The sequence below is a fragment of the Hipposideros armiger genome, unplaced genomic scaffold, assembly GCF_001890085.2.
Source record: "Hipposideros armiger isolate ML-2016 unplaced genomic scaffold, ASM189008v1 scaffold_34, whole genome shotgun sequence".
Taxonomy (NCBI): Eukaryota; Metazoa; Chordata; class Mammalia; order Chiroptera; family Hipposideridae; genus Hipposideros; species Hipposideros armiger.
Window position 1 is genome coordinate 520595 of NW_017731384.1, and position 23526 is coordinate 544120.

Below are 23526 nucleotides of genomic sequence, written 5' to 3' on the forward strand. Positions count from 1 at the left end.
ATGTCTTCCTGGAAGGGGTGTTGTGAAGATTGAGGGAGGCGGCATGGGTGGGAGTCCTGGCTGGGAGGAGGCACAGAATAAATGCTACGTCTCTCCCTCTCCCTTCCACACTCTAGGTGCTGCAGATGCTCGTTCGGATGTGAATGAGATAAACCCCGGCCCTCTGAGAACCTTTTGAGAATCAGAGGGCTAGACGTGGTTGCAGAAAAAGGGGATACAGGGTCTAGATTATTGGAGGAGCACAGAGCAGGGAGATCCCCAACCTCGGCCTGGCCATCACCAGGTCAGCAGGGTCTCTCCATGGCTGGTTTAGCCCCAAAGCCCCATAAAGTTTACTCCTGATTCAAGGGCACAAGACATGGCCAGGGAGATGTAGCCTCGTGTGGTCTGGCCATCCAGGGTTTACGAGTGGGCCCTGGGGAATGCCCGGAGCCAGTCAGCCTTCTGGGATCTGTGTGGTTCTGCGTTCCTCCCATAAAAGATGATCAGAGCCTTTCTGATCTTGGCAGCACATGATGAGACCGCAGCTGTTCACTGACCTAGCCAGTGTCGCCATCGCATGGGACACTGATCTTCCCACTTTCATTACAGCTTCATTGGCAGTGAGCTTTCACACACATGCTCTAGAGCCAGGTGTTTCTGTTCACATCCCAGCTTGGCTGTGACCTAGCTGAGTGACTTTGGCCAAGTTACCTGAAATCTCTGTGCCTGAGTTTCCTTACCTGTAAAATTGGAAGAATAATACATACCTCATAGGGTTGTGAAGAGAATTGAATGAATAACGGTTTTTAAATGTTTAGAAAAGAGCCATGCATGTAGCAAGTGCTAGATAAGTATTTGGATTTAAAAGAAAAGATCCTTAAGTACATTCTCTGTGGATTTTACAAGCTCTTCATTTCGCATTTCACAGCCAAGCCCTGTCTCCCTTGGAATCCAACCAAGCTCTGCTTTACTAATTGGAGTCAGGCCCCGGCAGACCTGCACCAAGAGCAGAGGAAGCAACCCCCAGTCCAAGATGGTGACATCGCCACACAGTCTCCTCCTTGCTGCCCCTCAGAGGAGGGGTCTCCAAAGCCCATTTCAAATGCAGTGATTTTAAGTCACTTGTGACTGTGAAGGCCCCTTTGCTTGGTTCATCATCACTAGCAGAGATCCTGGGGGGCAGAGGAGTGCATATTGGGTTCCCAGCCTCCTCCATTTCCGCTCTTCTTTGCCTGTCCATCACCACTTCCTCTTTAAAGGAACACAGGACAAAAAAAAAAAAATCTCCAAATGCAGAGGGAGAAAGGCCCTGGAACTCTGTGACTTCACAGACCTGGCTTTTCTCCTAGGGTGACTGATGTCATGCCCCCCCTCCCTGGCCATGCAGCCCCTGGGGGCCCATGGGGCCTGACGCATCAATCCCATCATACATGTACGCCCGCCCGTGTGTGCCCATAGCCTCCCTGCCGGCCTCTCTCAGCCCATTCCACCAGTAGGGGCTGCTCCTGCCCATTTGGACAACCAGGAGTCTTATGGAAAAGCATCGCAGTGAGGTGACAGCACATTCCTTGCAAACCTCTGGGGTGGGAACTGCCTTTCATCTCTGTTGGCTGACTCTCACTTTTTGTCAACCAGCTCCCGGCAGAAAAGCAGCATGAGAGGCCCCGCTGTTTCTTTAGGTAATGTTGCTGCCCTTTCCTAGAAAAGGCTGGGGGAGTGGCACTTACTACACCGGGTTCTTCCTCCTGCACCTTCTTAGCTGCCTGCATTTGGGAGCTGACGTAGGTTGGGACTGGTCTTGTGGGGGAGAGAGGTCTGTAGGTGACCAGGGTAAGCAGTGATCAGCCTATCTGCATTGAACTTGGGGTGAATTTAGTTCTGACTCCTGCGAGCCCCATTGGCACGTTTCATCCCATGATCCTCGCTTTCTCTCTTCCTTCTCTCTCGTCTCGTGTTGGACAGGTGATAGGAATGCAGAAACACATATTTGTGAATTTCTTTATTCATGCAACATCCATTTCTCGAGTGCCTGCAGTGAGCCAGGCAGAAAGGGAGGCCATGGTGGGGAGGGGGCGGGGGTTTCTCCATCCCCCTCCTGGTTTCCACTGTGAGAAGGGATTTGTGACGGCTTCTCTCTTCCAGGGCCCCATCTCCCGCTGTCTGTGCCCCTCGGCCTCTCCCCAGTTCAGCCATAGCATTTACATGACTGTGCTGCTGTGCCGGTCTCATGGGAGTAAGAGTTTAGACAAATTTCCAGGAAGCAGTTTGGCAAGATATATAGAGAGGCTTAAAAATATTGGTACCCTTTGACCCAGAATTTCCTTCTAGGAATCCGTTCTAAGGAAATAATTAGAAACATGAAAAGGATATATACACTAAGATGTTCATCAAAGTGTTGTTTATAATAGGAAATCTCAGAGGCAGGCTATGTGTCCAATCTCTGGGTGATGGCTGTGTACAATAGTATGTAGCCATTAGAAAATGTCTGTGGACTTTAAATGGCTTGAGAAAAACACTTCTGACATAATAAAAGAGCATGGTGCAAATTGCATTATTCACTATAATCTTGACTGCGTTTAAAAATGCATAGGAAAAACCAAAAAGGAAATATATGAAAATATTAATAGTGATGTTTCTGGTGATAGGATTATAGATAAGTACTTCTTTATACTTTCCTGTACTTGATTACACATGCATATGTTGCTTTTATAATAAGAAAAATACTAAATTTAAAAATTAAAAAAAAATATATATATACACATATACAGAGTGACAGAGAGAAAGCAAATGCTACAAGTTTTAACAATTGATGAATCTAGAAGATTGTATTATTCATGCAATTTTTCTGTCGCTCTGAAAAATTTCAAAGTACAAAATGGTGGGAGAGGGAGTGCCAGGCCACCCCTGAGCTCTCCTTTGGAAGGCCAGGAATATAATCAATGTGATTTGACAATGTAATTTGTTTTCTGCTGTTATTGGGATTTAGGAGTCTTAGGAAGGAAGAAGCAAATGTCCAGCCTGCCCCGGGGTCAAGGTGCTTTGTGTGGTTGACCCACATGGGAGGCGCCGGGCATCTCACTGCTAATTCAGCAGTTCTCTTCTGGCCAGAGTGTGCCCTGTGCACCAGTCCTGGCAGCAGTTGGGGGACTCTGCTGAGGCCAGGCCCTCCCCACCCTGTGCCCTGGATCCCATCTGCCTCCCTCTCCCACCATTCAGGAGCCTTGCTTAGGTTTTCTCGTTTCCCTTGTCCTGTTTCTGTCTTCCCCTTCTCCCTGGACTCCTTCCTGTCAGCATTTAAGTTTAAATGATTCCCCTCTTTAAAACAAAACAAATGCCCCCTTCAGTCCACCACCCTAGCTCTCTCCTCCTCTTCCCAGCCAGATGTTTTTTTTTTTTAAAAGCATCAACAGTTCTGCAACTTCCATTTTCTCCCAATGTGCCCACCCTCCTCAGCTGAACCCAGGCTGGACTCGGCCCCCGATCTTTCTACTGTAACCACTTGTAGTAGTTAGGAAGGCCCGCTTTCTGCAGCAGTAACTAACAAGCCCCAAATGCCTGTGGCTTCACACACCTGACACTACTGCTTCCCTCATCTCCCAGCCCTAGGGGTCATCTTTGAGTTCCTTGGAAACTCTCTGCAGTTTCCGGGCTTGGGGCCTTGCATATGCTATTGTCTCTGTGTGGGATGTTCTTTCCCACCCCCTTCCTTGCACCTTGCTAACTTGGACTCATCCTTCAGGTCTCAGCATAAGCGCCCCTTCCTCAGGGAACTTTTCTCCAACCCCCAGACTCCACAAGTGTCTGTCTCACACTCCTATGACCTGCTGTCCTCTTCTTGTGACACTTGTCTAACTTGATTGTCCACTGTCTCCTTCACTAGGTGTCTTCACAAGGGCCAGGAGACTGAGGCTTGTCATGGGTAAGCCGCTTGCCTGAGATCTCACAGCCAGTGAACTGAAGAATCAAAAATTTGAACCTAGGTTTCAGCTCCGAAGCCTGTGTTCTTTCTACTACCCTTAGTTAATTTTTACATGTCCAAGATTAAACCCTGCCTCTATCCGTAGTACCTTCCTCCCGTCCCTAGAAAAAGGTGAACACTGTTCAGATTTTCTAGCATGAGCTCCCTCCAAATTCACTTAATTTTGCTTTGTCACGGCTGCCCAGTTCCCCCGTCGGGACACCGGAAAGTAGGTCACGGCTGCAGGGACCACGTGCTCTGGCTGCTGTGAGGTTGGCCTCTGGTTTCAGGGCTGAGCAGGGGCCAGATCCTACCAGGAGTACCACGCTCTGTGGGCCCTGCTTGGATCACTCATCCTTGGCCCTGAGAAGTCACCACGAATCTTCACATCACTGAGCTTTACATTCTAGAATTCACTGTCACGGTGGCTGCCACGTCTTGAAGTGGTGGTTGGAGAAAGGAGCATTGGGCATTCACAGAGAAATTGGTGGTCTGAGGAAAAATGCACCTTCATTCTCTTACAGATCCGTTGGCGATTGAGACTAGCTGAGTATTGAAGGGGTTGGCTCACGTGCCCTTTACAGAACAGTGGTACCAAGCCAGTTGACACCAGTCATTTAATAGTCCCCTTCTTTATAGGACAAAATTATTTTCATAAATAATCATGAAATGAAATGATAATAATGGCCAAAATGAAACATGGACAACAAAATGTTTCTTCTACTGAACTCTGTACATATAATTATGCCACAACTTAAAAAAAATAAAAGTAAAGGTGTCAGGATGGCTCAGCTGGTGAGAGCATGTGCTCCTAACAACAGGGTTGCCAGTTCGACTCCTGACTTAGTTGCCCACCTGCAACTAAGATTGAACATGGCACCTTGAGCTGAGCGGCTGCAAGCTGCCGACAGGCGGCCGGATGGTGACTAGCTGAGCTAGCTGCACCCTCCACAACTAAGATTGAAGGACAACAACTTGGCTGTTCCCCTTCCTCAATTCCCCAACACTGTTCTCCTTCCCCAATTCCCCAATAAAATCTTTTTTAAATAAATAAATAAATAAATAAATAAATGTAAATATGATATACAAAAAAAGGAAAAAAGCACAACTATTTACTAAGTAGTTTTTCCATCTACTGAGTTTTGATCCTTTGGTTTCAGCCTGATGTCATGATATTTTATGTAAATCACTGTTTAGTCACCAATATGTGTCCTTCAATAAGCACGAGATACCTGCAAAAGTTGCCTATAATTTCATAACTATTAAATCGTACCACTGATGTACCGCTTTATTTTCTTGCTTAATTCTTTCATTTTCAGCACTATTGCAAACATAAAAAGAAAAGATCGTCATTGTATTCAAACTCAGTAAAATATATCTTGTTTGAGTAAAATTTGTCCTTACTAAACAAAATTATTACACTTTATAGTTCACACAAAATGTCACGGTTTTAAATTTGAAACACAAATAAAAATGCCAATTGGCCACACAGAATGACAGAATTGAAGCAACAGCCTCTTTACGGTCACTGTGCTACTGTTGTTCGCACCCAGAATCTACTGCGTAAATGCAGGAATATGCAGTTATTCCTTATGTACTGCGGAGCATACCATATATACCTGTATATACTGAGGGTGGAGATGCAAATGGCACCTGACGGAAGCTCAAAATTCTGAACTGTTAAGAACTTTCTCTCACAATGACCATGTGTAGCTGACTCTACGTGTTGGGGCCGACTGTGTAAATGGCCATTCTCAAATAACTTCCATGGAGACAACAAGGTTTACTAAAGGATACATTTAATAAAGTGCTGACCTTATGCATGTATTGATACTCAACAGCAACGGCACCAATTGTTCGTAACTTAGACCAGAAAGGGAGGGACATTTTATCACTGACTTTGTTGAGGATTGCTGGCACGCAATGCTCAATACAAAGCAGGCTGACTTTCGTCGTTTTATAGTTGTTGTTGAATCTTACGGACAGTCCACCCCTTTACGGCTTGTTGTGAGGCTCCCTCCACCCTACCTTGGTTCCAACATTGTGCTCCAACCCCTTGTCCTGGCGGAACTGAAGGGAACTAGTGGGACGTCTCTGCAGTCCCCCCAGGATGGAGGAAACTAAGGCAATGCCTTGTTTACTCAGGGGAGACCAGGCCATGTGCTAGATCACAGGTCCCTGGACTTCCTCCCTGGACAGGAAGCAGCCGGTCTGGATTCCAGGACCGACTTTCCCAGTGCCCCCAAGTGTCTCTGCACCTTATAAAGCTTTCTGATGGAATTTTTGCTCTGTTGTATTTACTTCCTTTAAAAAACAACAGGTAAGCAAGAAAACATTAGGTTTGAGAAGTTGAAGTGAGCACTTGGCTTGAACTAAATTCTAGCGGGTTTTTCTTAGGATGAATGATATCCCCTTTGGCCACTTGGAATTGATTTACTCTGAATTCAGAGAGGCTCCCATTCATTGTTTATACTTTGTATTTTTGGTTTGTTTCTTTAAAATACGATCATTAGTGATCACTAGGATATTTAGATGGGGTATGCTGGATCTAAATTATGTATGTATTGATTCTTTTTTTCTGAGAGTAGTTTATATTGTGGGTTTGCATTTAACTTTAAAAAAACTCTTCTTGGACCATTGCCCAAATGATATTATCAGCCATTTAGTTGAGAGTGTGCATCCTGCTGGTTCCTGGGTCACTAGACTTTCACTTGCTGACTTAAGCCACTGGCTGGATGCTGTGGTCAGCACATGAGCAGGCATGGACTTGAGCACATAACCAGGCTGATGTAAAGTCATCAGTTCTCTGGAAAACAGAAACCTGCGTTAGGAGACTGTGGTACTGCCAAAGGAGCTCTGTGTTCTAGGACGTGGAAGCTAATTTCTTACCTTCCTTTGCTGTGGGCTAGCTGGGTGACTTTGAGCAACTTGCTTAGCCTCTCTGTTGCCTCATCTGCAAAGTGGAATAATCTTTTCCTTACCCGACGGAAGGTAGACCCTGAGCCCAAGGCTTTTTTGAGTTTTCCCCTCTTAAAAGGACCTCTGCTCCTACCAGCCACTTAACAACCACGGGATAGTAACTGGGAAAAGCAAAGGGAGCTCTTCTGTTTATATAATCATGTATGTTTTTGTCCTTCTGTGGCTGGAAAGATGTAAGCATAACTGGGGGACGTAGCTGCCCACAGTTCCAGCCTTCCAGGGCAGACCTCTCTGGGGAAGGTTGGTGCATCTAAGAGCCCATCACCAGAATTTGAAAATTGTGTGGGGTCTGCTGACTTGGACAGCTAATGGTGTGCTGAGAATTGTCCCTCCAAAGAGGCCTTTCCATTCCCTCGGGAGACTCTGGGCATCCCATCTGTGGTGCTGTCTCCTCCCTAACCCTCTCACCCAACCGTTTCCCTCCCCGTCATTCCTCTCACTCTTTATGCTGCTGCAACCTCTTCTAATGAGCAAGTCCTGGCCGCCAGGGCCTCTTTGCAGCTACTGATGGAACCTGCCGCTGCTTCTGGTCCGAGGATCACCCTGGAAAGGCGCTCAGAAGCAGGCATACAGCCAGGGCCTGTCTACTTACCACCCCCACCCCCTCGGAACTCAAAGGTGGTGCGGGAATCTGGACTCGGCAAGAATTGGCAGCTCCACCACCAGCCCCAGCGCCAAACCTGCAGGATGCATGCTCTTCATTCTTTGTCAATTTCCAGCAAACAGGATTGTCACAGAGGGAGCCTGTTGGCTGTTTGGGCTCCTTAGGGACATTGGCTCAGGACTTTTAGTTGGCACCTAGCCGAAGTCTGTCTGACCTGGGCTCCTCCAAAATGTTTGGTCTCTCAACCATCCCCACTGTGACCAATGATGACCCATTTGTCTGATAATGACACTGTCACCACCCCTCTTCAGCCCAGAGGAAGGAGTTTGTCCCTCCCAGTCCGACCTCCTTTCAAGTCTTAACTCAGGTTTGCCTTCTCCCCAGAGCCTTCTTCAGCCCTCTCTACCTGTCTCCTTTCAGCTGCTACAGCCTTTGACTCTCGCACCTGTTCCATACTTAGCTCACCGAATCATGGCCTCTTGGGACACAAGCCAACCTGCTTTCTGTCTCCTGACCTGTGGCCTTGGACTGTGTTTATGTCTTTGTCTCCCCTCCCAAACCAGATCCTGAGAGGGCAGAGAGCACGTCTTCCATCCCTTTGCCCAGCCTGGAGCCCCCGCACGTGGTAGGTAGCATTCCGCAAATGGAGTTGACTATGGGGTCACTTTACTCTGAAATGATCCCTCTGTCATTCGGTATTTGTGTCTGTATGTCCCTGGCCAGACTGAATCTATCCAAGGGCAGTGGCCACATCTGCTCCTTTCTCTGGGTCCGTGGTGGGGGCTGCTCACAGCCCTGGTCCCGGAGGCCTCCCCAGCTGCTCAGCCAGGGCTGGGCCAGTGCGATAGCTCTGTCCTATGTATATCATCCTCTCCCTGCGTGGCCTGCTGTCCTGCGCACAAGTATCCTGAGACCACCTTCTGGACCTGGAGGATGTATATGCACATTCATGGGCATGGCACATACGCTGCCCCTCAGCACAGCATCAATAATGCATTGTGTGCACAGACAGCTGCTATGAACTTGATCACACAACTGCCGTCTCTGCATCAGCTCCCAAATCCACCTCTAAGTATGTGGTGATTGGCAAGCTTCTCGCTTAGGAGCCCACTTTTCCCTCTGCTAATAATAGATGCTTCCTTCCTACAGCCTCAGCTTGGCAGCTTTGGTTCAAAAGTGATCTCAGCTGAAGAGACTAATGGATGGGTCTGAATTATGCCTTTTAAGCACAAAGCATTGCTCTTAATTAAAAGATTCTGTCCTTTGATGGGAAAAAGGCCCTCCCTCCATGGCATCAGTAACCACCCACCTCTGGACAGCTCCCAAAGCCGGCTCCCTTTTCAGGCTAGCCCCAGGTGTGTTCCCGAATGCCAGGGAGGCTGCGAGAGCCCCGTGGGCCACCTGAGCACACGGAGCATGCGTGCCTGGGGTGGCATAGCAGTATGGGAAGTCTTTTTTTCGCATCCTGTTGCAGCATCTTACCTCATCATTTTTCATTTCTTTTTCACCTAGGACAAGCCTTTAAATCACTGGCTTGAGGCGTTTGGATGTTCTTTGACCCTTGGATGTTGCTTATAAATCAACATTTCATGACTCCCTGGGAAGTGCTGTCCAAACAATAAGGCACAAGAATGAAAAGGAAATTACAGAGCTCTTTATTTGTAAATGGTCTTTTACAAGGAGGTTTCTAGTTACTCTGCTTTCTCTGGAACCAAGGAATTGAAGTGTGGGTGACAGGTCCTTAACAGATAATCATACGATGTATCTTCTTCCTGACCCCGTCACAGAGCAGACACACCTACTCCCAAAATGTCCCTGGGGCCACATCTGAGGAGAACCTTGGACATCAAGCACCGCCAGCCCAGGCGAGGGTTTCTCTGGACGGGACGGGTTCCCTCTGAGCATGGTCCTTATTTCCCTTCAGGGGTAGAGGCATGTCCAGTGACCTGGACTGTTCTCAGTGAACTCACACTGCCATATTGTTGTTGATCACTGGTATAGCGTGAAGGAATCAGATCGTTTTCCTCCTCCCTGATAGGAAGCACAGATGTGATGTCCTAGGATCTGAAGAGGACTCAGAGATCAGAGAGTAGATGTGATATTTTCTAAGTAAACGGAACAGCATTTGACCCACAGTGTCAAACGCACGGATTTATTTGATGCTGTGGAAACCAACAGTGGTTTTCTGTACTACTTGGGGTATCTTCCATGAAATGACCTCCCGATTTAGGTTTGAATTCTGGCTTCACTGCTGACTAGCTGTGTGATCTTGGGTAAGTTAATTAATCTCTCTGTACTTTTGAGAGGCTCTTTCTTTAAGGTCCTTTCCAAGCTTCAGAACCCAGGATTATATGAATCTAGCCAGGCAGGGCACCCAGACAAATATGTGGAGAACAAGTCTGTTTGGGGGGCAGGGAGAGAAGAAACCAAAATGGGAGAAACCTTGATGACAAAGATGACAAACTCGAGGTCATTCATGGATAGCTCAACACCCAGCTGATACAGCAGTTCTATCTCATTTATTTTGGTCACTTGAGGTTTACAAGGGATGGGAGAATTGGGGCTCCCTTCCTCCATCACAGAGGAGCATTCTCTCCACTGGGGTGTCAGAGGTACAGTTGTTATCCAGGGAGCTGGGGTGGCCTACACCCCAGAGAGAACAGGCCAGCTATCAGATTTGAAACCGACTATGAGCTCTGAGCTTGGGAAGTGCTAGCAATTAATGTTCTCACATCTCCCCTTGCATCCCTCTCAAACCCCTCTCCCTGCCGAACACACTCCCTGGTTCAGCAGTATTGATTGGGGGCCTTCCTTGTGCCAGGCGTGGGGTCAGGTGCAGAAGACATGATGGTGAAGGAGGTGACTATGGCCCCTCCATCCTCAGGGCACCAGCGTTTCAGTACCAGAGACAAGTAACCGGAGAATTACAGCACCCTGCAAAACGTGTTCACTAGGGGCACACGCGAGGGAGTTTGGGAAGGGCTTCCAGAAGCAGTGACTGCTTTGATAAAACCTGAAGCCTGAGTAGGAGTTAGCCAGACGCAGGGGAGGAAAAGCGGAGGAGAGGGCTTTCCTGGCGGGGACAGCAGCCTGTCTGAAAGTGAGAAAAAGGGTAGCACATGTCATCTGACGAAGTGTAAGGAGTGGCTTTCAGTTTACAATAGTTCTTGCATTCATCCAACTGTGAAGGTGGATTGAGCACCTACACCATATCAAGCATTGCACTAAGTACTGAGTTGTTTCCAGTGACTAAAAAATAAGTTTAGGAGTCTCCACCCACAAGGAGCTTACTTACAGTCTAACGGGGAGACTAATGGAGTACAATTACAGTAGGAAGTGACAGGTACTTAAAGACTGGACCAAATGCCAGTGAGGGAGGAGGAGGAGGTAACATGATTCCTACCCATGTTTGGGGAATGCATGTGTTTCCAGCCTAACCCCACAGAGGTGGGATCAGCGATGGTGAATTCTCCGGAAGTAAGGGAGTCGTGGTTTCTCTGAGACACTGGCCGCATGTATGAGCCCCCCCAGGAGCCCCGCCTCTCTCAGCCTCTGCATACCCTGAGCTTTGGGAGACCCCGACTCCACGCCTTGGGAAGTTTGAAGGGCATCTGTATTTTCAGATTTAGCAAACAAAACAAAACAACCCCAGTCATTTTGACTCTCTTTTGCAATGTTTTAAAAACATCTTTATTGAGATTATAATTCACATACCATAGAATTCACCACTTAAAGTTTAAATTTAGTGATTTTTAGTATTCCTTTACGATTTCCATTTCGATGGTAATTCCTGAGACGCTAGGGAGACCCAGAAGCCACTCAAACACAGCAGGGAGACACCCCCTGCCCCATTAATGACTGACAGGCGTTCAGGGTCTCCCCTGGCTTCCACCCCCAGGATGTAATGTTTTGTCATTTTTTCAAGTAGAATTTCATTTCCAGTTATGTTTCTGGGTTCTTTGTACTTCTTTCTTACCAGCTTTTCCTCTTTCATCTGCTCATTCTCTTTCTTTCTTGACTGATTTCTGTTTCTGAACATAAACGTTGTCCAGGCCTTTCTGCTGGATAATGGACATTTTGCAATGAACAGAGGCTGCCTGAGCTTTCTCTGAAATATGTTCTTGGGGCGCAGACCCTAAATGTGTGGCTCTAGCCTTGATTTCCTGTCTCTTCTTGATCCAAACTTGTGATGTGTCAGTTTTAATGGATCCAGAGAGTTGTACCCTTGGGTGGGATCTGGTTCCAAAGTTGTGCTGAAATTCTTTTCTCAAGGTAGTTTCTCCACGCCATGCAGTTTTCCATTCTCCCCAGCTCTAACTGGATACCCCACTGTGTCAAGCATGATTATTTTATCCAGATGAGAGAGGCATGACCTGGGGGCTCCGTGCAGGCTGACATGTGCATCTCCTTATTCTCATTTAAATGAGAAGTTTTACTGATAAATATTGAAACTGTTTTGCTCCACCCCAATAGATGCAGCAGAATTGTCTGGTTGCCCCTTAGCCTAAAGAGCCTTTATTTTTATGTTCTGACATGGCTGTGGACGCTTACTGCATACATTTCAATTTGGAAGTTAAGTTTTCTGGGGCTTGGAAGGCTGTAACCTCAGCCCTGTAGGGCTCCTCACAACCCCGCTCCTCTAAATCCCTTTTGAAACAAGGTGGATATAAATACATGAACAATTGCAGCTCTCCGGAGTGTTTAGACTCGTCACCCATTCCCCTCCCTAGATCTCGGAGAACCACACTTGTGATGGAGGAAGGGTTTGTGACATCAGAGTGCTGTGCGCAGGTCTCTGTGGCTCTCAGCATTAACCGTGTACCTGGAAGGCTGCACGCCAGCTATTAGCCGACCCGATCCCTTTTTCTCATCGTTTCCCCTCTGGCGTGTTACCCTTTCCCGTCCAGGGGCTCCCACCAGCTCCACAGGCATCACTCCTGTTCAGTACCTCTGGTGGCGTTCCTACGGTCCCAGGAACACCACACACATTGTCACCCTAAGTGGCCTCTGACTCCGTGATTGATCACAGAGTGGTCCTGCAGCCTGGAATCAGTGGTAAGTGTCTTTGGCCACCTTGTCCCTTCAGCCATGCCAGTGGCAGCAGGCAATTGGTGATATGCGAATAAAAAGAGTAGCACGCTGTGGGACAAATCCTTGACTTTGTTACAAGGGTGTTTTGTTTTGCCAAAATGGGAATGTATTTATCGCTTTTTATCAGATTATAAACATCATACATGTTTATAAAACAGTTTAATAAACCAAAAAAGTAGACACCAACAAGACAAAGTCTCCATAATTCCACTTCCCTTCCAAAGAAAACCTCTCTTCAGCACATATCCTTTAGGGTTTCTTGTCTGCACATATACATCTACATGTTATTTTCTTTTTATAAAAATTCTGTCCATGCACATTTCCAAAACTACCTTTTCACTTGGCGATCCAGGGTGGAATTTCTCTCTTCCAGTGTGTGTCTCCCCCATCCTTCTTCCAAAGGGGTCAGCTTCACGAAGGCTGCTCCAGGACACGGGTTTGGCCCTGTCTCCAGGCATCACGGGACCAGGCGATGATCTCACTGGGTACACCATCTGCCCTGCCTGGCCAGAGGCTGCGTCGGCAGAGCCAACGGGGCACCATGTGTCATTGGATCCAAAGTGGGGTGGGTGGGTCTCTGTGCCCTGAGAAGCTGTTTAGTCTGAAAATACAAACAGGATACAGAAAGGTTTGGCTAAATTAATGGGTTTACCACCAGGTGGTCATATAATAACCACAGCTGGCATGTATATAGTGTTTACTGGAAGCACTTAACATATATTAACTCATTTAATCCCCACATTCAAGGATGAGGCAGCAGAGGCTCTGAGAGGTTGAGTGACTCACCCAAGGTCACCCAGTGAGTAAGTAGTGGAACCCGGACAAACTGACCTGAGCATGTTCTTGACGACCCCGAATTGTCGTTGCCTCTGGCCCTAATGCCACCAAGCAGAAGTGTCCAGGCACCCCAGTCAAAGACAGATTCAGGGGCCACGTGCTTGATCTGGTGTGGCATTTCTGGCATGGCATTTCGTGCGTGTGTTCAAAGGACACTATTTATTTGCCGCCCTTCCCAAGCCATGCCGCGTTCAGGTCGTTCATTACTGAGGGACAACCGCTGATTAGCAGAAGCCTCCCGCTGCCCTCGCCCCTGCGTCTCCCAGAGTATATGTCCTCAGACTCAAAAACTAGAAGCGAAAACGTCTTAAAGCTCCCGCCTTTCCCTCCTAATCCTCCTCTTCCCTCCGTTTCTTGCTATCGTTCCCTCTAATGAAGTGGCATGGCTGAAAGAGCCCACTTCTGGTCAGTCCTTGAGGCCTCTCAAACCCCCTCCTCCGTCCCCGCCCTTGGGCCTGCTCCCTGCAAGCTGCGACTGTGCTGACCGCTCCGGCCCCTCGGTCCCTCCCCAAACCCCCTTCCACATCCTCACTGTGCTTGCCCGTCACTTTGTCTGGGGCCAGCGCTGGGAGGAATGGGGAGCAAAGACACCCCAGTTCTTCTTTTGACATTTACCTTCACTCCACTACTCCTCAGATCTTCCCAGAAGGTCCCCTCGCTTCTTGTCTCCAGGAGCTGACCCAAAGCTGCCTCTCTCCTCTTCCCGCTGTTACTCCCCCTCCTTCGGGGCAGAGGCCCTGGTGTTGGCTCCTAATTTTATACCTTCAGGTTAAGCCTCCTCTTCGCATCTTCAGACATCTTCTCCTTGCTCATAACTCACATGTCATGACAATAGTCCCTTACATCAGTCTAGAACATCGCAGTTCACTAAAGGGCTATCTCATGTGCATTTTTTTTTCGGTGACCCTCACAGCCACCCTGTGAGACAGGTGTCATGATGCCCATGTTTCCAATGGAGAATCCATGGTTTAGAGAATGCAAGGGACTGGCCCAGCATCAACCAGCTAGTGAGTGGTCCTCACTAAGCCTTTAACCTAGGGCTTTGGACTCCCCGCCAGGCATCCTTTCCACCCAAATGCATGGAGAGGTCTGGACAGGAGGAAGCATTCCTCAGAAAGATTTGGAGCCAGTGCCTGCACCTCAGAAGCCAAGGGCTCAGGGAGTCCAGCCATTCATTCAACTAACAAGGCTGGACTTGGTGCATTTCACAGGAGTTGGGGATGAGCAGCCTCTCGGTGCACCTGTAAGGGTAGACACAAATATGGTGTCTCGAGAACCTGAGACCCTGCTCCGTGGGAGAGCCCCATGTCCAAGGGGAAGCGGACCCGGGTGGAGAGGGCAGGGTGGAGGGTGCCTCCCCAGCTCCTGCTGTGAGGGAGAGGCCGTGCAGGGTTCTCAAAGCGCCTTGAGAAGGGGGCAGCCTAAGTGCCATTCGTCAGTCAAGTAACAGCTAATGGAGGAGCAGGCGCTTCCAAGAACCCATAATGCTCTTGGGCAAGTGCCCCGAGGGTGCCCCTGAGAGGATTTATCTCAGGTAGAATTAACATGGCGACCAGGGACATTGGTGGCCCCTGAATGGGACAGAGGCTCAGCGGCTCGCCTCCCCTACCAGGTGTCACATGACAGCGCTCTCCTCCTTGGAGGATCTGATCAAAAACTTACCAAAAAGAGGATTGGAGGGAAAAACTACTGTAGTTTTGAAAACAAAGCTCCCCCCCCCAAGCATGATCTGTCACCCTAACAGATGTCACAGCGCTATTTGGTTATACCCGCAGTTACAAACGAGGAGAGAAGCCTTCAGTGAAAAAATAAACCAAACCAAAACAGAAACCTTAAGCTTTAAAACCAGAGTTGTCCTTTCAGACATAATTTGTGAATATTCTTATGATGATGGACGTTAGCCAGCTGACATCAGCCATGACACACCGTGTGTGCACAGCGGCACCACCTGCCCCCAAAAAGCAGCCTTCATTCATGCTTTCTTACAATTGTTGATTGTTTTCTTTGGAGTAAGGCCCAGGATTATTCCAGTTTTCTGCTCCCCAACATAAGTCTTTTCTCTCTGTGGGCTCCTTTATCTCCTCCCCACTAAATTTGGCAGTTCTGTTTGAAATCTGGGTATTATTATTCATATTTGGTTCTAGAACATTCTGTGGTACATGTGATGTGATGTGACCATGAACTCACACTTGAGAGCTCCTCTGGGGTTTGCTCCTCTGAGGTCTTCCCTCTGGCGAATCTTACTGAATGAAGGCTTCCCTGTGCCTCCCTCCATGCCGGGTGTCACCTGCCGGGGTGGGAGAGAAGACACAAAAGGAACTGCATCTCCTCAGACCAGTTGGGACCAGCTGTTAGTGGAGAATGTCCGAAGCATCAGAGTTGCCAAGATCCAGCCTCAAGAGGGTGTTGATTTCAGCCCTCCAAGCTCCTTCTCTCCCCTTAGGTCAGATTGACATCCTGCCTCCTGAGCACAGGGATTTCCTAATAACCTCAGCCTCAGACTTCACCTCAGCCTAGGAGACTAGTATGCCTGCCCTTCACTCATCTTTATATCTTAAAGTAAACCGGTTGTACCATTAAAGAATAGAGTATTAAAGAATAGAGTATAAATACAAAGAGAAGGTTTTCAAAGGAAACAAAAGCTTTCGTTCACTTGAACGCGTGTCCTGATATTCCTAAACTGGTATCTCAGTCATTGCTTGATTTAATCACCGTTATCGCTCAGCTTCACATGGTCAGGTTCTGGTGCCAGGCTGCCTGGGCCTTGAACCCTGACTCCATTACAGGCCTACTGTGCGACCTTGGGCAACTTACTCAACCTTTCTGTGCTTTAGTTTTTCCATCTGTAGAAGTTGGTATAACAGAGGCATTTGTGTGAATTAAATGAGTCGGTACCTGGAAAGGCTTGAAACAGGTTCCTATAACTATGAGGAATTCTGTCTCCCACACTCACTCACCGGAAACTTCGTGATGGTGCAAAAAAGGGACCAGGGCAAAGAAAGATGGGATGCAGGAGCCAAAAATCACCTTGGAGAAAAAAGTTCATTTTGAAATTATTTTTGGATTTTAGATTTATCCCTCCTTGATCTTCAGCTATCTCAGAGAGATCCATTTGGGCTTTTAAAAAATTTTTGTTTTAAATAACAGCGTTATTAAATTAGGTCACATGCCATCAAATTCATCCTTTAAAGTAGATTCACAAAGTTGTGCAATATCATTACTAATTCCAGTTTGGGTTTTTAACCTGAGGAGATCCTCCTTTCTCTGGACGGAGCCACCCGGCCTTGTGGCGGTGATTCCGCTGAGTCACCGCGGGCGGCCCGGAGGCTGCAGTCATTCCCCAGTTCCCCAGGGAGAAGCTGGCTGCCCGCTGGGCTACAGCGAGCGGGCACCCGGGCCAAGCGTCTGCTGCCCCCTAGCGAACGCTGCAGGTCTGTCCTGAAGCCACCCCTCCACCCCGCCGCACCCGGCGCCGCCCCGGGTGGGCTTTCGGTCCTGTTTGTTTCAGACACAAATAGCTGGTTGGGAGCCTGGATTGCGTGGGTAGTGCGTCTGTTTTGGAGCGTGGTGAGCCAGGGCGCGGGACCTGCCCCTGACGCGGGTTTTCCGTTACCTCCTCGCCTCTAATTCTAGCCAGGACAGGGTCATTCATTCACCGCGTCCTTGAAGAGGAGAAGGGCTATGTTTGTTTAACAAGCGCTGGTATGACACAGTCGGGTATAGGATGGGCTTCAGCATCAAAAGATCAGAGTTCAAACCCTGCCCTGCTGCTTATTAGCTGTGTGACCCTCAATAGGTTACTGAACCTCTCTGAGCCTGTTTCCTCATCCAGAAAGGGGGAACAATAATTCCTCTCACAGGGTTGTATTACAGAGATACTCTCTCTCTCTGAAGCCCCTGTGACTGGCTTATAGTCAGGGCTCAAATAAACAAATGCTATTAATACTCCAGAATTGCCAAAAGGGTGCCCAGTATCACCCTGGCTTACCAAAGAGCTTTCTAGAACCGGAATTACTCCTCACCAGAATGCACTGCTGTGGGTAAGAAAATTAGAAGGAATAGAAAGGATGGCTGTGGGCGTAGGAAGGCTGTTTGGTCTTCATCTCCTTCATGCAGAGGCTGCCCCAGCTCAGATGAGACTTCCAGGCCCCTGGAGAGCTGTGCACCCGCAAAGTCCAGGGTAGGAAGCAGACAGAAGCATCAGAGCTGCTTTCCGGGTCCCAGAGGGCCAGGGGAGAGGTAACCCCTTACCTTCCCCTTATCCTCTCATCACCTGCACTATCTTCCTCTCTCCCTCTCAATCCTGTGGACACTTTTCTACCTCTCTGCCCCACCCCCACTCTGTCTATTGACAGGGCTGCACTGGGGCTGGAAGATGTGATTCTGTAGGACAGGCATCATGAACCACTCCACAAGCCCCTTCTGCTCACAGGCCTCAATTTACACAGCTACAAAGTGACAGGGACAGACTTTTCCAAGGGCCCCTAAAAAGTGGCCCGATTTAGGGCCGGCTGAGTGGCGCGTTGGTTAAGAACTGGCTTGGGATGCCAGAGGGCCCCGGTTCGGATCCCACATATGAGGGCCAGTGACACTGCCCTCCACAGCTAAGATGCTGAACAACAGCTCAACCTGGAGCTGGGCTGCCGTGGGTTACCGGGACGGCATAGGCTGCAGCCCCTGCTGCAGTGGGTTGCCATAGGCTACCGTGTGTAGCCAGCAGCCAGCATGAGTGGCCAGCAGCCGCAGTGAGCGGCCGTCAGGAAGCCGGCGACTGATCTGCCTCGCCCGGGAAGAGCGCAATGATGGTGCCAACATGGGCCAGTGAAGCAACGTCCTCCACAACTAGACTGAAGAACAAAACGACAGCAACTTGTCTGTTCCCCTTCCCCCAATTCCCCAGCGCTGTTCCCATCCCCCCAATTCCCCAATAAAAATCTTTAAAAAAAGAAAAAAGTGGCCCGATTTAGCTTCCAGGTTCACCTCCACTTTTGTGTCTCTCCTAAAATGTCTTCCTTACCTCCACCATGCTACCTCTAAGTCACTGCCTGGGAAAACAGGAGGTAGGAAATGAGAGGGAGGAAGGGAGGGAGGAGAGGAGGGAGGAGAGGAGGGAGGGAGGGAGGGAGGGAGGGAGAGAGAGAGAGGCTGATTTAGAAGTATAAGAAAACAAACTGTGTTTATTTTCCCATCTGTGTGTCTCTCTTAGATTACAGGATTGGTGAGGTGATGACCACGTCTAGTCTGGGCTGTGTAGCCATGGCAGGGCCACGCTTATTTGTGTGTTTTTCTGTCTGCTGTCCTAGCCTGAAAGTCTTAGGGCCGGGATGTGCTCTGTGCCATTGGTCAGTTGGTTCACATGTTCTTTGTTCAGTTCTTCCAGAGAAACCCTCCTGCCCTTGGCTCTTGAGGAGGAAGACGGCAGGGGTCAGAGGGAGGTGGCGAAAGGAAGGACGGGAGCCGAGAGCACAGACCTTGGCTGGGATGCAGGGTCTCCTGCCTCTCACCCAGGCCTGGGCTACAGACCTCCTGCTGTCCCGTGACTGACCAGCAGGGCTCCCAAGCTGGAGGACACAGTCCTACTCAACCCACTTAGAATAAGATGTCAGAGCAGGAAGGGAGCTCAGGGGTCAACGAGTGCCATTTTGTGGGTGAAGAGGGTTGAGAGAAGTGACTTGGTCACACAGCCTCTGTGTCTGAGTCCTTCCACATCCCAGACCTGTGCCCTGAGAGAAAGCTGGGGAAGATTTTATGGTCCAGGATGGAAGAACCGGCAGTGAGAGGCCGCAGAGTGTTCCATCAGGACACAGGCTTTGCATCCTGGCCTTGCCTCTTACTGGCTCTGTAGCCTTGGGAAGGTCGCTTCCCAGATTCCTCATCTGTCCAATGGGACTCTTAATATCTACGATGATGACGATGATGACGATAAGTACCTCACAGGATTGCTGTGAGGATGCGGTGACACACCTGTGAGGTGTCCACGTGGAGAAAATGCTCTTTCTTTGACAGGGGCCGCATGAGCACCAACTGTTGCCAGGCCCCACCTAGACAGGCCCCACCTCGAGGGGACTTGCTCACTCAGTGTTTGTCCTACAACTGAGAAGAAGAGTTACTTCGTTTTGCTCTCTGAGGACACCCTTCTCCTGGGTTCTGTTTTCTGCTCTAGGGGGTGCTCCAGACACAGACTTGTCTTTCTCAATGTGATCTGTAGGTATCAAAACATTAGCATGGGGGCAGGTTTCCCAGCCCAGTCAAGCTGAAGAGACAGCTCTTGTGGCCTCATTGGCTCAGAAGGTCTGTCAATGTAAGGGCTTTGCTGTCCTGGGATTGGCTGGAGGGGGCGGCGTGGTGAGCCTCCCTCCTTAGAGAGTTCTTCCCATGCATTCCACTTTTTTCTCCAAAGGAAAATAGTGGCCCTTGAGAAGCACACAGTTCATATTTGGCATTGTTGATAGCTGCCTGTGTTTTTAAGGATGATTTCATTTCTCCAGTGACCCCTATAATTCATTCAGCTTCCTATTGGTGCATCTGACTTTTTCTTCAACCCTGCAGAGGTGGTGAAGGAGGGGTAGGAGATTAGAAGCCAGGGCAGTGAGATACACTACCCTGTTATCTGCTCCACGGGGCTGAATGAGGCAGCATGGCAGCTGAAGGGCTGATACCATGAATGCATGTCCCTGGTCCCCAGAGCAATGAGCTGCTGCCCAAGCCTCAGGAAAGAACCGTAGTTCTCCTACTCCTGACTTGAAACCTTATGGAAACTTCTAGAAGCAGCTGAAGAAAATCCAACATCAAATGCAAAACTCCACACTGAGAATACAGGCGATGACCAAAATGCATAATGATTCTTGCTAAGACTTAAATCACAGACTTTTATTACTATCAAGAGAGAAGAAATACTAGAAAAGCCAAAAGCAGTCATCTGCGGGCCGGCTGAGTGCCACGTTGGTTAAGAGCTGGCTTGGGAGGCCAGCTCTGAGCACCAGGCCCCGGTTCGGATCCCACATGAGGGCCAGTGACACTGCGCCCTCTATAGCTAAGATGGTGAACAATAGCTCGACCTGGAGCTGGGCTGCCCTGAGTCGCCTGCGACGGCGTAGGCTGCAGCCTGTGCTACAGTGGGCTGCCATAAGCTACCCTGTGTGGCTGGCAGCCAGCGTGAGTGGCCAGGAGCCAGCGTGAGCTGCTGAGAGCCGCTGTGAGCGGACGTCCAGAGGCCGGCGACCAATTTGCCTCACCCAGGAAGAGCGCAATGATAATACCAACATGGGCCAGAGAAGCAACGTCCTCCACAACTAGACTGAAGAATAAAAGGACAGCAACTTATCTGTTCCCCTTCCCCTGATTCCCCAACGCTGTTCCCCTCCTGCAATTCCCCAATAAAATCTTTAAAAAAAAAAAAAAGCAGTCTGTAAGCTATGGCCCACAAGCCAAATCATCAGTGCTGTTTGCTATGTTTTTAGTGATCTAATTCTTTGTATTTAATTTAATTGACTTTTACATTTTCAAATGGGTAAAAAAAGCAAAAACAGAAAAATGATATTTCATGACATAAAATTATGTGCAATTCAAATTTCAGTGTCCATGATAAAGTTTAATTGGAGCACAGCCATGCTCATTCACTAGCTGCTTTCCCACTGCAATTAAATGAAATACAAAGAATTAGATCACTAAAAAATGCAGAAAGCATTGATGATCTGTATGGACCATAGAGCAATGGAATGAGTCACAAAAGAAAATAGATTTGACAGTATAAAAATTACAACCAGTCTATCCAGAAACCATCAGAAACCAAAATAAAAGACAACCAGCTGGAGAAACGATCTACCACAAATAGGATAAAGGGTTAATGTTATTCATAAATTAAGAGCTCACTCAAGTCATTACAATCAGCACCGAGACTTGAACAGAGAAAGCAAATGCTATAAATGGGCATTTTAGGAAAAAGGAAGATTTTTACTTTTATACCTCCATCTACCATGTTCCAGGAGAGGAAATTGGTCACTGAAAGAAATCGATCAAATCCCAGGAGCAAAACCACAGGGCTCATTAAACTTCTTCGTATTCACTAGAACTTTAGCTGCAGGTTGAACGGGGTGACCTGGGTTGGTTGGCTGGCTCACCTGGGCCAGGTGTCGTGTCTCCAGCCAGTTTGGGAAGCCTCAAGTTTCTGGGCTGATTCTGTCCTTCCAGGGTGGGGCTCCTGGTGAGTCAGCCAGGTGAGATGACTTGTGGATCAGTCCCAAGGATGAGCAATTGGGCAATGACCTAGGATGTCCTGAGAGAGGCTCCATCAGGAAGCAGTGAAGAAGGCATTACTTTCTAGAGTTGGGTGGGACGCAGTAGTTGAGTTCTGCGATAATGGATCTGATGTCTTTCAGAAGAGGAGTTCTTATGTTTGGGGGCTTTCTAAGCGAAACAATTAGCATATCTAAGGGTAGGTAATATCACCACCAAATCTTAAACCTTAAAGGATGAATGGGGACTTTGATTTCCCAAAGTAAAGTCCTGCTCATCCTTGGGGAGATGTCAAAGGTTTGAAGAAGCTCTATCAGTCTCAGATGCCTTTCCTGAGAGCTCTTTGAGGGACAAGGATCTCAGCCAGAATGAAAAGGCACCCCTTCTCTAGCTGCCTCACCCAGCACAGGCCCTGCTGACCTCATTTTTAAAACCTTCCTAGACCATCCCGACTCTTGCCACCTTCTTAGCCTACCTCGTGGATGGAGAAGAGCGCTCAGACACTCACACCAGCACGTCCTGCCTACAAGGGAGAGGAATAAAGCTGGACATGAATATGCTAGTGTCCAGCTGGTATAAACACCGTGCCAGAGCCTGGCTGTCTCACCACCAATGTCAGTCTGGGAAGTGTTACATGGGGGCTTGGCTCCTGGTGGACCCTCCACCTTGTAGCCCACCATTTATATGACTTGCCCAACACCTGTCATAGGTGAAACTGTGGATTTTAGAACATTCTGCAACTCATAACACATTGAGAGAATGCATGACATCCGGTGTGCGTGTGGTCCACGAGTTGCCCATGGTAGACATTATTAATTGATCACCGAAACCAGAGAGTTAGATGCAGGGGAGGCAGGAAGAAGAAAGGTCCCAATCCACTCCAGTTCATGTCATCAGCTCTGCCCGTCACAACTCACCCAGTGCCACCACTCCTGTGTGCCACTGGAAAACAGTTCATGAGATGAAAACAGAAACATAAGGAGGTAACTGTTAAGAAATTATAAAGGAAAATAATGAAAATAATAAAATAAAAAAATAAAAATAAAATAAAATTTAAAAAATAATAAGGAAAATTAAAAACTAAATTTAGATTAAAATTATGAAAAATTATAAAAGTTACAAATATAAAAGGAAAGAATTTTTTAAAAAGGTACCTTAAAAGGCTAGAAAGATAGAGGATAACATAGGGAAATATATTTTAAAGGAATTTCAAAAGGTTAAAAATAACCAAATGACCTACTTATAACTCTCCTAGAAGACTAAAATTATGTCCAAAAAAGGTAAAGCATTAATTAAATGAACACAGTATAAGGATGTAAATACATACAAGTACAATAAATCAAACGTAAATAAATATACGTAAGAAACAAATACGTGTAAAATAAAATGTAGACGCTGAGATTTTTAAAGGGTAAGAAGTAAAAACCAAGACCAAAAATTACAAAAGTTTGAAGGGAGGAGGTGAAGCAGCTAGAATAGAGGAGTTTCAAAGATAAAAATAAAGTAAAAAAATAAATACTGTGAGACAGAACATTTTAAAGGAAGACACCGAAGTGAAAGGACACTCACATCACAGAGATAGAATGGGAAATAATGGAATAATCCAAAGCAGCGTGAGTGAACCAGAGCAACACGGCTACTCAAAAGTCCAGGCATTCAAAGTCAGGAGTTATTTTTAAAATAAAGAAATAGTCTCAATAAAAGGAAGGATGACGTACCGGTAAAGATCGTTTCTACTGGGCCCTGTTGAGCTGAAGCAGACGAGCTGGGGCTTTTGGGGGGAGGGGGTATACACTGCTCTTCAGCTCCAAAGCCTCGCGCCCCCTTCCGCGCCCCCTCT

General features: G+C 47.9%; 1 protein-coding gene across 15 annotated transcripts in view; it reads left to right on the top strand.

Moving 5' to 3' along the window:
• The window catches only part of MAPT (microtubule associated protein tau), a 95173-nt gene that overhangs the window by 24936 nt on the left and 46711 nt on the right, over positions 1-23526 (top strand). The window lies entirely within an intron of this gene.